Raw genomic sequence first — 16900 nt, 5'->3', positions numbered from 1 at the left:
GAGTCGAGTCGAGACCGAGACCAAAGAGAGTCGAGACCGAGACCAAAGAGAGTCGAGTCCGAGACCAAAGAGAGTCGAGTCCGAGTCGAAGCCAAGACCAAAGAGAGTCGAGTCCGAGTCGAGACCGAGACCAAAGAGAGTCGAGTCCGAGACCAAAGCGAGTCGAGTCCGAGTCGAAGCCAAGACCAAAGAGAGTCGAGTCCGAGACCAGAGAGAGTCGAGCCGAGACCGAGACCAAAGAGAGTTGAGTCCGAGACCAAAGAGTCGAGACCGAGAGTCGAGTCCGAGTCGAAGCCAAGACCAAAGAGAGTCGAGTCCGAGTCGAGACAGAGACCAAAGAGAGTCGAGTCTGAGTCGAGACAGAAACCAAAGAGAGTCGAGTCCGAGTCGAGACAGAGACCAAAGAGAGTCGCGGCCGAGACCAAAGAGAGTCGAGTCCGAGTCGAGACCGAGACCAAAGAGAGTCGAGTCCGAGTCGAGACCAAAGAGAGTCGAGTCCGAGTCGAGGCCGAGACCAAAGAGAGTCGAGTCCGAGACCAAAGCGAGTCGAGTCGAGACCGAGACCAAAGAGAGTCGAGACCGAGACCAAAGAGAGTCGAGTCAGAGTCGAGACCGAGACCAAAGAGAGTCGAGTCCGTGTCGAGACCGAGACCAAAGAGAGTCGAGTTGAGACCGAGACCAAAGAGAGTCGAGTCCGAGTCGAGACCGAGACCAAAGAGAGTCGAGTCCGAGTCGAGGCCGAGACCAAAGAGAGTCGAGTCCGAGACCAAAGAGAGTCGAGTCCGAGTCGAGACCGAGACCAAAGAGAGTCGAGTCCGTGTCGAGACCTAGACCAAAGAGAGTCGAGTCAAGACCGAGACCAAAGAGAGTCGAGTCGAGACCGAGACCAAAGAGAGTCGAGTCCGATTCGAGACCGAGACCAAAGAGAGTCGAGTCCGAGACCAAAGAGAGTCGAGTCCGAGTCGAGGCCGAGACCAAAGAGAGTCGAGTCCGAGTCGAGGCCGAGACCAAAGAGAGTCGAGTCCGAGTCGAGACCGAGACCAAAGAGAGTCGAGTCCGAGTCGAGGCCGAGACCAAAGAGAGTCGAGTCCGAGACCAAAGAGAGTCGAGTCCGAGTCGAGACCGAGACCAAAGAGAGTCGAGTCCGTGTCGAGACCTAGACCAAAGAGAGTCGAGTCAAGACCGAGACCAAAGAGAGTCGAGTCGAGACCGAGACCAAAGAGAGTCGAGTCCGATTCGAGACCGAGACCAAAGAGAGTCGAGTCCGAGACCAAAGAGAGTCGAGTCCAAGTCGATGCCAAGACCAAAATAATCTAAAATAGTTTTAGCTAAATAACAGGTCTGTATCTCCATCCTTTTACCACATTATGACAACAAAAGCGCTTGAACACAACACACTGGTAAATACCAGTTCACAAGTGGAAAATGTCATATATTTTCCATGCACGTGAACGCACCACAGGTCCAAAGACATCAGATCATCTAGAATGCCATAATTATTATTTTTTTCTCAGCAGTGGGATCCAAAACTCAAACATAAGCACACACACACCCACGCAGCATTAATTACTCCCACCTGCTGGGAACGCTACATCTCCATAACCTTTTCTTAATGGTTGTGAGACGGATCAGATCCCAGGTGTGCCATTATAGATCACGGTGAGATTAGAGAGAGAACACCAGCAGAGCAGGATTAAGAAACAGGGGCGGGGGGGTTGTAGACTGATGAAGAGCTCCTGAATGCACAGTGATGCTCGGCCAATCAGGAGGCAGCGTTTGGGGACGACGCCATATTTCACAGCGCTGACTCGCGGGAGGAAGTCGAGCCAGAAAAAGTAGACGGATGTCAGCAAATCTCTCTCGCTCTCGATTCGCTCAGCCAGAGCTCTCAGTGCTGGACTTGCAGAAAAGGGAGCTCATTCAATTTTACTGATTAATTGGAACATTTTTCTTGGCAAATGTCTTCCTCCATGATTTAAAAGGACCTTCTGTTCAGACACAGCACTGAGATCAGAAATGAAGAAGAGTTTGGGGCATAAATGTCCCAAATATATAGAATTTTTTGTGCTCACATATGAACTGCACACATCTCATGGAATCAAATTGTTTTCAATTTCGATTTTTGCCACTTCCATATGTGGTCAAAAAATCCGATAAAGATCAGATTTTTCTCAGCGCAATAAATTCATGGAACTTTTACATCACTAGATCGACATTTGTCACAATTCTGCACTCATGGGAGTCACATACCTGAAGTTATTAAGACTGTTATTAATTCAGTCAAGGACAGTATTACAGTGACAGCTCTATATACAAGCAAAACTTAACATCCTCGTCTTTGTTGCCTGTGCATAAATTCGCTAGATCACACTATTAATAAATGTGTAATCACTTACTTTAATGTCCTCCGTGTTCACTTCCGTTTGACAGCGTGCTATGTGACGTCTTTTTATCGTTCTATAAATCAGTTTATCATCTGTTCACACTGTTCACATAAAACAACAATGTGAAAAGCTGTAGCCTACAAAAAAAAAACGGATCTGAGTAATAAATTAGTGTTGTTTTTTTTTCGTATTCATCATGGCTCTGAATTGTCAAAACAACTCTGAATATTCTTGCTACGGATGTGATAAACGCAGAAAATCGAACCCGATCCGAGGCTGTGTGAAAACATGATTGACACAACGTTAAGTCGCGTTCATTTTTTAACGTGCGAAAGTTTTGGACGAGAATTTCGGACTCAGTGTGCAAGGATCTTTAAAGGATTAGAAAAACGTCCTGATAATTTAATCACCCCCACATCATACAAGCTATTCATGTCTTTCAAGGTTTTTGAGGAAAACATTCCGGCATTTTTCTCCATATAGTGACTTCAATGGGGTACAACAGGTTGAAGGTCAAAATTGCAGTTTCAATGCAGCGTCAAAGTCTCGAGACGATCCCAGCCGAGGAATAGCCGAAATATCTTTCATTTAAATAAAATTATACTTTTTAACCACAAATGCTCGTCTTCCGTCGAATGCAAAGTTCGGCGTGTTGTGCGTTCCAATTCAATTCAATTCAAATTGCTTTATTGGCATGACTGTACATATTACAATATTGCCAAAGCTTGTAACACATAGTATAGTGAAGACATCAATAAAAACAAAGTAGTATAACAACATAAATTGAAATGTACAAATTAAATTAATTGCAAAAAATAACTGTGTAACAGATTATAAATTCTATGAACGTTTGATACCACAGTGTTTTAACATATATTGGTTGTATCGATTGGTTATTTGAGTTACTGTTGCCTATCTATCAGCTGAACCAGTCTGGCCGAACCATCAACAAGGCATTTTCAGCCACAGGACTGCAGCTCACTGGATATTTCTCTCTTTCTGACCATCTCTGTAATCCCTAGAGATGATTGTGTGTGAAAAAATACTCGTCCGTCTGGCACCATCAGCCAGTCACTTAAATCACCTTTCTTCCCCATTCTGATGCTCAGTTTGAACTTCAGGAGATCGTCTTCAGCATCTCTAGACACCTAAGTTGCTTCCAATATGGTCATAAAGGTAATAAATAGTGCTGAAAATCAATCCCAGAGGGCAGATATCGGCCGTTAATAAAAAGTACTGAGTCGCGAAATAGCAGAAAGCATCATTCATGTCTATAAATCTCTGAAAGACTGCCAGGGAGAACGTAGATGGATGGAGGAGTGAGTGACGTGCAGAAGGATGGAGGGAGGATATAAAGGGCAGGTGAAGTGAGGGAGAACAGAGAGAACGAAAGATGAAGAACTGACATTATTGTTCATCTCCCCAGAGATGCGTTCTGGAGAAAAATGATGATTTCTCATCAAGACAAAATAAATACTGATGCAGCTCAAACTGACCGAGAACAATCCTGCACAAACACTGATGAACATATAAATCACATCCCGTCTAATTAAAACCAAATACAAACGTGCAAAATTGGCAGAATACCTCGGGACTGTAAGATAAGACACTTCTTGAATAATAACCATATAGTTTAGCTGTGAAAAGGGAAAGAATCCAAAAACATCTTGGGACCGCAAAGATAAAAGATTCTGTGAGACTAAAATCACAGACGAGGTCCAAACAGAAATGAAACACTTCCTCCAAAAATTGAAGAAAATATCAGGATATCAGAGAGAAATACAAATTACATTTCCAAACATTGCTTCCACACCGAGGGAAAGAGAGAAAAACAAAATCAAAAGCATTCAGGGAGAGAGAAACAGACCAACAGATGCAGTAGCTGTTTATCAGTGAGTCATATGTATATTATATATACTAAATTATTATAATTTTTAAATCCTCAATTTCCTTGTTATTTATTAATGCTGTAGGAGTCCAAGTCATGCCTAGATACTTGAAGGTGAGCTCTTTTCACTTGGACCTGTAAGAAACCACCTAGCAACCATCCAAAAACACCCTAGCAATCGTCAGAAGATGATTAGGGTTCTATATGGAACTTTTTATTCTAAGAGTGGAATGGATAAATAAAGGAGCAAACAAAGAATCACAACAGGAAACAAATCTACGAAAAAATAGATTATTGTAAGGTTATGCATAAAACAATGGCGAGGGGGATCAATAAATTAAACAAGAAAAAAAACAACTTAATAGCTGTTTAGCTTATATTATAACTAAATATAAAATAATATGATAACATATATAACATGCATTTATACATTTAATAAAGTAAATAATTTAATTGTCACAAAATAATGACACAATTAAGAATATAATATAATATAATATAATTAGGAAACGATTAATCGCATCCAAAATATAGGTTTGTGTTTATATAATACATGTGTGTGAACTGTGTATAATTATTTTCTATAAATAAATACACACACATACATGTATATATTTAAGAAAAATGTGTTATATTATATTTATATATATATATATATGCGAATATTTCTTAAATATATACATGTGTGTGTGTGTGTTTATATATACAAAATGATTATACACATTTCACACACATATATTATGTAAACACAAACTTTTATTTTGGATGCGATTAATCGTTTCACAGCCCTAAATATAATATAATATAATATAATATAATATAATATAATATAATATAATATAATATAATATAATATAATATAATATAATATAATATAATATAATATAATATAATATAATATAACAAAAGGTTTAGTTTAGTTGTTTGTAAGGTTTATGCATAAAACGATGAAGGGAAAAAAATCTATAAGTTGAATAAACATTTACTTAACAGCTGTTTAGCTTCTCAGGTAAAAATAAAACAGCTAATACAGAGAAAATGCTTTTTTTTCTGCAGCAAATCAATAAATGATCAAATATGTGTCGATAAAGAATGTTTATCTTCTGTAATCTTCCTGAAGCCTGTGTTTAACAGTGTGTGAAGTAATTGCTCTCTTGTGAGTGTGAGTTTACTCGCCTTGAAAATGAGCAGAGCTGGGAATCTCAGCGGATCAGAAACAAACACGCAACCCTCTGTGTGCAGCGATGGGCTCCGCTAAACCATTCAACTGTTTCTAGAGCTTCTAAAAGCCATGTCTAAGAGTGTTCACAACTGTCAGATTTGGTTTGATTGCTCCATCAGCTCGGTTCATTTAAGTGTGAACGCTGCCATCAAAAACATTTAGCCCAGCCACACAGCAGTGTTGGATTTCCGGCAAGTTCCATCGTGAAATATACGCCATGAAAGATGTCTTTTAAGGTTTGAGAGCTAAAAATGACGGTGTAAATTCTAAGCGAACCAGGACTAAATGTATCATTTTCTTTCTTTTTTTTTTTTGTCCAGACCGAGAACCTGGTTCTACTTTGAGAACCGAACTACAAGTGTGAACACACCCTCAGATCCAACTTAACTAGGATCATCCTCAACTAACAATAATATGTACAAGACCTAAGACCTGTCCAAAAAATACCATGAGACTTGTAGGTCTTGTCTTTACCAGAACTTTGCAAACACACAGTGACGTGTTGGACTTTTTTGGGGTTCAGAAAGAAACAGAAGTCTTGTGTGTGTGAGAGAGAGAGAGAGAGAGAGTGAGAAACACAGTGATCATCACAGCATTAGATCAGACTATTTCTCTAGATTCCAAAAACTAGATCCAAATTTTATAGCATTGCCAAATTCAGAAAAATTAATTCATATTTTGGGAGAAAACTCTAGCTCAATCACAACAGCAGTAAACCATGTAACAGCCTGCCACAAACTACGAGAGTCAACCAGTGGACAAAACTAAAGTCAGAATGTTGGTTCAAAACTGTGTTTTTTTGTTCGTTTGTTTGTTTGTTTTCTGATATATACATGTATTTCATGTATTTGTTTACTGATTCATTTACTCATTCTATGTAATGGCCAATGCTTTGGCACTACTGTATAAGTCATGCCAATAAAGCTCATTTGAATTTGAATTTGAAAGAGAGAGAGAGAGACCTGATCTCTGGTTTGTGACAGGGAGCTCAACTGAAGGCCGTCGTGTTTGACAATTTGGCTGAAATTCTATCTTTTCTTTCTCTGTCACGAGCTGTCAGAGCCGAGAACATCAGCGAGCCTCTGAACCTCTGCTCTAGCAGACTGGAAACCACAGACAGCCCTCACTGGGGATCTGAGTGTGTGTGTGTGTGTGTCGAGGCTCTTCTGTGCTCAAATCATGACTAAGCAACTGGAGTTTACAAAAAGTGAAAGTTGAGAATCTTGAACATGAACAACATGCATTTTAATATGAAAACAAATAAATACTAAATTAAATTTTGAATTAGAAAATTATAGATAGTTTTACATTATTTTCAATTATATTATTGTATTACTATAGCCTACAGGTAATCACAATTGAAAGTTGGGAATTACAAATCAACTATATGAATTATCCAACTAACTATACAAAAATAAAATAAACATTTATATATAATAAAATAATTTATTTATTATATAAAACAACTCAAAAGTGACATCTGAATGCATACAGTAATTGCTACATTTAATGATGACGTCACTTTGTAGGACAACTCGGAAGCTAGCGGCGCATGGGGTCCCTCGGTCGAAAAGCAATGCATTTTCCCCATAGACTTTTGGAAAATCGCAAAAAAATAAGATCTGTGTTTTACAAAGAGTTGTGACCCTTACACGTTTTGTCTATCAAGATAATCTTTACAAGTTAAACCTAAATGTATACATTTTGAAGCCTATATAAAGATTTTAAAAAACACAATCAGACATAATAAAGTTTAAGGTAATAAATGTGTGTTCTATGTCATAGATCAAAACGTGAAAATATTTAGAGGCTTTGTTCACCACAGACCTTATTTCAGGCGATTTAGCAAAAAACCCATTCAAAAATCCCATAGGCTTTAGAGCGAGGGAACCGTAGTGCTAAAACGCTAACTCACTTCCGCGTTTCGGCCTACAGAGTGACGTCGTAACTTCGGCACTCTATGAAGTAAATATTTTTATTGTCACAAAAAAATGTCACAATTAAGAATAATGTAATGTAATATAATAAATATAATATAATAATTGATTGACATCAATAATTTATTGCTTTTGAATCCTGGTCTAAGATTTACCATTAATGCAGGCGAAATGCAAAAAAAACAAAAAAAAAAAATTATTAAAATGGTGACACATTACAGCATCTTAGATACAAATTTTCACCCAAAATCTTGAAAACAGCTTATTTCCATGTTCTCTCATTTATTGGACACATACACACACATACATAGAGAGAGAGTGAGAGAGAGACAGACAGACAGAGGGAGACACACACTAACACACAGAGAGACAGAGACACAGACACACTCACAAACACACACACACACACACAGAAATGTCATAGAGTTTTCATTTCTACTTTTCAAATACACCGCAGCGCCTGCCTTTTTGACACACTTTGAGTTCATCCGCAAGATAAGGTCATGACCTTGCCAGAGAACGTCCGAGTCTTCATCTTATCCCTGGAGAAAGTGTCATCTCTCTGTTCAGTGTCCCTCACCTTCTCTCCCGCTGTCTGACATTGCCTTCAGAGCTACAATAACCTACTTTTTTATTCCCCATTTCCTTCACTTTAAAGCATGTCGTTCTCCCTCTCTCTCTCTCTCTTCACCCGTCAGCACACCCGCCGAGTCCACGTTACAGGGGGAAACTGAAGGAAAGATCAGCCGACTCGTCCGGTGAGACACGTCTCCATCACAATCACACACATGCCGCTACTTTACCCGTTCCGGCTCGCTCGGTTATCCTGACATTTCAGGAACATGCCATTTATATCTGCTCTGTAGGTGGTTGTGCTTCAAACTCAAGAAGAGAGAGTCTGACACACTGAATCACAGCAGAAAGGACTGAATAGCATCGCCAGGGACACGGCGTCCTTTTTAGGGAATAGCATGCTTTATGTTGGAGTATTTAATCATGTTATTCTTCAGCTTTACAAAATGAATCACATCAAATTGTTGGACTTTTCTTTTATGTTAATAATCAAGCATCAGAACTACATTTTAGACCATTTGTGCAACACTAAAAGTGTCTCATACGAACAGGCGAGAGAGAGAGAGAAACGGATCGACATCAAGCATGGGTTTCACTCGAGACATCCTCAAGGAGAACAAACACGTCATTTCCCATCGCAGTCGGCCTGACTGGAACGACCGAGGCTAATGGATCCATAACTGTGCTTTTCCCCGCCTTTTCCTTTCCACATTCACCTCATCCACTGCACAGAGAGAGAGAGAGAGCGAGGAGAGAGACAGGTCGTGCTCTTTGACTGTAAAGAGTTAATGTGCAACACACACACATTACTCTCGGCTAAGAGAAAACTCAAAACTCAACATCTGCCGTGTCCATACTGACCGTATTAAAGGCTATCGGCTTTATTTCCTGGCCAACATGATGAACAATGTTAAGGTGAGAATGAGAGAGTGAAAACCAACCCTGAGACCCCGCAGTGCGCCTTTATATCGAGGTGGGACTACCCATTGACTTCCATTGTTGTTGTTGTTTATTATACCAATTATATTTGTTGTACAGCAAATCTTTTACAGCAAAAATATAATTTTTTTTTAATCAGAGCGAGTGGCTCATACCAAACCCACTATGATGCCAGGTGCTCTCGGTGGTCTGCTGTGCTGTTGCTAGGGAGCTGATTTTCTGATTGAGAAATAGAAAGGCAGCTTTCATAATATTCATAACTTTTGCCGCAATGGATGATTAATGCAATTTTACACAAAAGTTAAAAATGCAAAATAACATTATGCAAAAGGTTGCATTCATTTTCACATTTGATTTCGATTTTTTTTTTTTTTGTATTTACAGGGCATGGATGGATGGATGGATGGATACACACACACACTATAGGAATAGATGGACATGCCGACGGGCAGGCAGACAGATAGACAGATGGATGTATAAAAGGACAGACAGATTTATAGATGAATAAAAGCACCAATTTTTCATACAACACCAATTTGATCATCTCTACACTGGTTACCTATTAAGTTCCGTGTTAATTACAAAGTACAACTACTGACCTATAAAGCCATAAATGGTGTAGCACCTGTGTATTTAATGGACCTTCTATCAGCCTACAATCCACCGCGTTCTTTAAGATCACTAAATTCGAGGCTTCTGGTCATTTGTAAGATATCTAAGTCCACTAAAGGAGGGAGGGTGTTCTCGCATTTAGCTCCTAAACTCTGGAATAGATGAAATAACACAGGTAGATGGATGGATGGAGAGTAAAGGGACGGACTGACATACAGTAGATAGATAGATTGACGGGATGGATGGATGGATGGAGGGACGGACAGAGGGACAGATGGATAGATGGATGGATGGACAGACGGACGGACGGACGGATGGATGGATGGATAGATAGATGGATGGACAGACGGATAAACGGGATAAATAGTTGGATGGATGGATAGACGGGATGGGATAGATGGAAGGACAGACGGACGTATGGATGGATGGATAGACAGATAGATGGATGGACAGATGGATAGACGGGATAAACGGGATAAATAGATGGATGGATGGATAGATGGATGGACAGACGGACAAACGGATGGATGGATAGATGGATGGACAGACGGACGTATGGATGGATGGATAGATAGATGGATGGACAGACGGATAAACGGGATAAATAGTTGGATGGATAGACGGAATGGGATGGATGGATGGATGGATGGACGGATAGATGGATGGACAGACGGACGTATGGATGGATGGATAGATAGATAGATGGATGGACAGATGGATAGACGGGATAAACGGGATAAATAGATGGACGGACGGACAGATGGATGGACAGACGGACGGATGGATGGATAGATGGATGGACAGACGGACGTATGGATGGATGGATAGATAGATAGATGGATGGACAGGTGGATAGACGGGATAAACGGGATAAAAGGGGATAAATAGATGGATGTATGGATAGATGGATGGACAGACGGACAAACGGATGGATGGATGGACAGACGGACGTATGGATGGATGGATAGATAGATGGATGGACAGACGGATAAACGGGATAAATAGTTGGATGGATGGATAGACGGGATGGGATAGATGGATGGATGGATGGATGGACGGACAGATAGATGGATGGACAGACGGACGTATGGATGGATGGATAGATAGATAGATGGATGGACAGATGGATAGACGGGATAAATAGATGGACGGACAGATGGATGGACAGACGGACGGACGGATGGATGGATAGATGGATGGACAGACGGACGTATGGATGGATGGATAGATAGATAGATGGATGGACAGATGGATAGACGGGATAAACGGGATAAATAGATGGATGGATGGATAGATGGGATAGACAAATGCATACGCAAATTACGGACTCAGTGTGCATTGGCCTTAAAACTCACTGTGCAATCTTAATCACTAATCTGAAGAGAAGCTTGTTGGCCTGATCTGGCCTGACGCAGCTTCTGTTCTGTCAAACTTCATGTGTATCAGCAAGTTTTGCTCACGACCTGGAATAGCTCAGCTTTCTACTCAAGGCCCCTAATTTCACAGGTCACTACTTTGGATTTTTAGCCTTCCGGACAGTCCCATCTTCCCTGAACCAGCAAATCTGTTGAGTTTGGATGAGAAATTAAGTGTGGAAGGGGGACACAATGATCTCAGAGAGAGGGAGAGATAGAGAGAGGAGCCCCCGTCATGACGACAGATGAATCTGCCAACTGCACGACACCTGCTCCTACAGCGACGGGCTGGAGGCCAATGAGAGCGAGTGGGTGGGCGCCGTGGGGGTCCAGGCTGACTCTACACATGCATATGTAAGAGTGTGTATAGTGCCTGCCGTCCCGGTCCCAGCGGGCGGTGGGTCTGTTCCTGCTCCTCATTCTGCTGCTGCACAAAAGTACTAAGCACATGCCAGGAAATAAGGTGAAGGGACCGGATATTGTGGTAAAGTAGGCTACCATCCCAGAGATGTTAGAGGGATTTCTATATTTGTTTGATGAACATATTTTTTAAATTCCGAGAGGGTTATAATCTCTGATTTTTTAATCTTTACATGAATCAAAACAGGGGAAAAAATTGATTAAAAAATAGGCAGAGAAAAATATTCCCAATGGAAGGATGAATGATAATTACAATTTTACTCAAGGCTGGATTTAAAATGCAAAATAACCATTTTATCTCCAATATAACTGGATACGACTACTGTAATTGAATAACGTAATATAACTTAAAGGAGTTCACTTTAAAAAAAAAAAACTTTTGCTGATAATTTGCTCACCCCCCTGTCATCCAAGATGTCCATGTCTTTCTTTCTAAGTAATTAAGGTTTTTGATGAAAACATTCCAGGATTTTCTCCAAATAATGGACTTCATTGGGAACCAAACGGTTCAAGGTCCCAAATGAGAGTTTCAGTGCAGCTTCAAAGCGCATTAAACGACACCAGACGATGAATAAGGGGCTTATCTAGGACCCTTCGAGTCAGGACTCGAAAAAAGATTTGTTCACTTTGATGAACGGGTTTGAACAGGAGCGTCACGAACGCGCATCACAGAACAGAGCAAGGTGAGCATTTATGCTTATAAAACTTAAACTTTTTTATTTATTTTTTAAATGAGCGATCGTTTCGCTTGATAAGACCCTTATTCATCGTCTGGAATTGTTTAAAGCCCTTTAAACAGTTTGCACTGAAACTCTCATTTGGACCTTGAACCGTTTGGTTCCCATTGAAGTCCATTATATGGAGAAAATCCTGAAATGTTTTCATCAAAAACCTTAATTTGTTTTCGACTGAAGAAAGAAAGACATGGACATCTTGGATGACATGGGGGTGAGTAAACTAGCAGCAAAAGTTTTTTTTAAAGTGAACTACTCCTTTAAATATGCAATGTTATCATTAAATAGTATGGGAAACAGAACAATTCTAATATTGCACAATGTGTTTCGTTGTCGGTTTCATTAATGGTATGATGATGATTCTTTTTGTCATGTTTAATGTTGCGGTGTTTACATTATAGTGTACACAATATCCAAGAAAGACGGACGGATGGAACGATTGATAGACAGTCACTTTCATATATATTAGATTTATTAGATCAATCACTTGCACGTTCATTAGGGAAATAAATATGAGGAACATGAGCGCAGTGAAGCTTGACATTTTTACAATGAAGCATTCGCTTTGCTTTTATTCAATAGGAATTGCTTCAGGGCAAGATATGTTGTCTACACACACACACACACACACACACACACCAAATCACGCTCAGTGCGTGTAGAAGAGGAATTCCCCAGTGTGTGTGTGTGTGTGTGTGTGTGTGTGTGTGTGTGAACACTGCAGCAGTTACTGACTTAAACTCTCACTCACGTCTCAATGCTGAAAACATTGCAGTCTCGCATCCTCCCTCACAGTCCTGGGACAAGTTCATTTGCAATAGTGCAATCAAGCAGCAAACTAAGAGAATGAAGAAATCAGAGGAGAGGAGAGGAGAGGAGAGGAGAGGAGAGGAGAGGAGAGGAGAGGAGAGGAGAGGAGAGGAGAGGAGAGGAGAGGAGAGGAGAGGAGAGGCTGTTCTCCATTCCCAGAATGAGGCTGACTGATAAGTGAATGCGATTAGAATGTCAAACAGCTCCAGCACACACACACACACACACACACACACACACACACACACACACTTCCTCCATGTCTGCAGATCATGTGCACATCTTCAGAGCATTCAAACACTGATACACATCAGAACTCATAGATGAAGCTCTTGCCCTGAGCTCCTCGCCATCTCCAAACATACATGTACTGCAATGGCATGTTTTTAGAGCACTTTAGCGATTGCATAATTCCGATTCTCAATATTTGCCTCATGATGACTCATATAAATCTATAAATCAAGAGGCAAGCAGGTGCGTGTGCATGACGAGCTGTATATTAGAGGAATTAGAGGCTATCTTTGGAATATCAAACCATTCCCTGAAATATGATGTAAGCAGGCTTTACACTCCTATTTACTAATTATTCATGGGTTAGGGCATGAGGCAATTGAGCTGATGAAATAAGGCAGAGTCAAGGATAACTAAAAACCATTTCCATAAATATTTAAATTTGTAGCTATTTCATGAAATTTCCAGGCTTGGACATCACAGATGTTTCCAGGTTTTCCATGACTGAACTATTGCACTATCATGCATAAAATCCCTGAATTATTTCATTTTGACTCATTATTTCAGAATGCCTCGAGGATTTTACACAAAACTGCATGACGTAAAACTGCACGTTCATGTGACAAAACTGTATCATTCCACTGCCTGCAACTTTGTACCATTGCACATTACACTCTATTTAACATTTTTAAACAGTACTGTATGAAATGTCCACCCTTTCGTTGACTGAGCGACACGCCCTCTCGAGACATCAGCCAACCTGATGTCAGCAAAAATGCACGCGCAAAATAATTAATAGTCAGAGCGCGTTTCTCATTGGCTAGGTAAAGCGCGGGCCGCTCCCCTGCTCACTCTCTCGGCTGTTTACAATCTCGTTCTTTCAGAGACATGTATGATTTATCACAATACCGAATAAAATCATGTTTGTCAGGTAATAGTGTCACTTTATGCGTGGAATTAAAAAAATATTTAAGAAATGAATTACAGTAAGCAAGTATTCCACTCTGAAGAACCCCTGAAAGCTCATTTTAAAGGGAGTGGAGGAGAAGGGAACCTCCATCTGCAGAATAACCGAGGAAACCCCGCCTGAATGGAGCATCCCCGACCCCGTCAGGTCCCGAGCAATAAAGTCCCGTTATCGCATCGCTGACATTAAACCGTTTAAACCTCTATCCACAGTCTCCGACACACCAGCTCATTAATACCAGATTCACCAATTAAACATTTAAAACGATTATGAGATGAAGGTAACACAGAAAGCGTCCCGTTTCGTTTATGTAACCAAACATTTACATCCATAGGTTAACGACAAAATAAACCAGAAGCTAAATAATGATAGTGGATGCCTTTCATTTAAAGCGTCACACAAAGAAACAAACAAGTGTCCACATACACCAGGGATGCCCACATGTGCATAACCCATATATCCTGCAGTAGGCTATAGCTTTTATATAACCCACATGACCAAACACAGCGAATCTACAAAGACACAAATGCATTAATAATTCTTTGAGAACTATCACGCAATAAAAATAACAGTAATGCTGAATGTTATCCGAACCAATAAAGAAAATGCTCTGACATTCAAAAGAAAAACAAGTTAAAGGCTTCATGTTGATACAGTTTGCACCTGCTCTTTTACTTTCCAAGCCCAAACACAAGCATGCATCATCATCATCATCATCATACTGGCATCTGAAGGATGAAAACGCACATCAAAGGATGAAAGTTCATGAGACAAGTTCGCATTTCAACCGCGTTTCGTGTCGTCATACCTTGTATCCTAGTTTGCTGTGATGTTCAGGGCAGGCGTGGCGGTGAAGCGCATGTTGCTGCTGTGTAATTCATTGAAAAGCTGCTCCGGTTGTGCCGATGTGTGTGTGTCTCCCTCTCTCTCTCTTTCTGCGGTTTGACTGTTGTATTTCACTCTCTCGTGCGGTGGAAATACTCTCGAGCGCTCACTCACAGCCTGGCGCGTCCTGGGTGGGGTGGGGGGTTGCGAACGCGAACGCGCAGGCAACCTGACGCGAGAACGCGCATTGTTTAATCTAAAAGGTGACTGACATGAAGAAAATCATGTTAGCTGACATGTATACTAGCAAAGTTTACTGATGTACTGACATGTATTAAACAGATAAGCCATCTAACTCAAGCACTTACACATTTTTTGTGATGTCACATGTGCATATTTTATGAAATGTTAGCCTTAATTAAAGATCCCTTTATTTCCCCCCTTTGTGTTCAGCAGAAGAAAGAAAAGGCACACAGGTTTGCATCATGATATGAGGTTGAGTAAATGATGACAGAATTGTAATTTTGGTGTCAACTATTCCTTTAAGTTGCTCTGGTAAGAAAGTATCCACAATTGTGAATTGCAAAAACTTACGTAAAAGTAACGTGTATTCATTTAGCACTGACCCAAATGTTAACTTTAATTGCATTTAATCTTTGTAAGCCAAGAATAATATCAATACAGTTCCCATCAAATTCTGTAAACTCTGTAAAATTATTTGAAAGCTCAATAGCTCCCTCTGCTGGCATGACAATAAAACAACAATTAAACATAGGCTACTAAATATCTTATCTGTATTAAAAAAAAAGAAATCAAAGAAGAATACTGTAATTAACATTGCGCCAGGCAATTTATTGAACGAATGGTTCAAATTCTGTTAAGATTAAGATATTGTTCTTTATGAATAAATTAGGCCCATTGAAGAAGGGCTGATCGTTTTTGTGAAAGAGGACTTAGTTGAAAGTGCAGAAATCAGATCAGAAATGTCATTAATGAGATTAAGGTTTGTAGGTGTCATTACAAAATCAGAAAGAAGTGTTTAAAATGTTGATTTTAATTCACAAACATTATTCTTTGTGAATTACTTTCCTTATTAAGTTATTAACTTTTTGGGTAGATTACTATTACACACATCTAAAATGCTGAGCACCAGACAATAACCATAAGGCCATGATTCAAGGGCTTATTTTAAACCAGGATTAGGCATTAGTTTGATTAGGGCATTTATAGCTTTTATAAACATGACTTAGCAAAAAAAAAAACATTACTGGTGTGCATCTGACAAAACAATGGCACTGACATATTCAAAGATATCAGTGCAAGTTACTTTCCATGAAAACAGTTTAAACATGCATTTTGGTCTGGGACTAGACTTAAGCCTTGTCTGTGAAACCGGGGGTTAAAGTATATTTGTATGCACAACAAAGTGAGCCAATTTACTCCCAAGTAGTATTGAAATAGTACACGTTCATGTATAGTATACAGTGAACTTGAACTTCTAGGCCTAAATGAACTTGAAGTATATCCTACTTATTTTTTGTAAGGGTAAAGAGTGTACACACATAGTAAATTCAGCATTATTTAAATTGACTTTGTATTCATACTGCATTTTCTGTCATTTATACAACAGCATGCCCTGCAAGAACGCTGTTTCTGCCAATAACATATAATGCATACAAATAGCATTAATGCATGTGTGCAGATTTTTACGAGTAAAAAATATATCATTCAACACAGACTGTAGGCCTATTGTTAATCAAGAATTACGTTTAAATGTTATAAACGTTTCTCACTTGAGTCTGTAAAAAAAACACATTAAACCTTTGTTTGAAAATTTTATTTGAGCACTGTAAGATTTGACATTGTTATTGATTTGTTTATTTGCTTGGTTTCTTTAAAAAAAACGAGAAAAAAAAACGAAAAAGCTTTATTTTATTTGAAAA

The 16900-nt window shown here is 39.8% G+C and overlaps 1 protein-coding gene across 1 annotated transcript in view; it reads right to left on the bottom strand.

Annotated features, from left to right (window-relative positions):
• The window catches only part of slc8a2b (solute carrier family 8 member 2b), a 179640-nt gene extending 164474 nt beyond the window's left edge, over nt 1-15166 (bottom strand). The window contains exon 1 of the mRNA XM_039678864.2: nt 14941-15166. The gene's annotated coding sequence lies outside the window, so the exon portion shown is untranslated. The remainder of the gene's footprint in view (nt 1-14940) is intronic.
• Nucleotides 15167-16900: the final 1734 nt, after the last annotated feature.

The sequence above is a fragment of the Pimephales promelas genome, chromosome 16 (assembly GCF_988280905.1).
Source record: "Pimephales promelas chromosome 16, fPimPro1.hap1.1, whole genome shotgun sequence".
NCBI classification, from domain to species: domain Eukaryota; kingdom Metazoa; phylum Chordata; class Actinopteri; order Cypriniformes; family Leuciscidae; genus Pimephales; species Pimephales promelas.
Note: the sequence above shows the minus strand (reverse complement) of the source record. Positions and strands in the feature narration are given on the sequence as shown.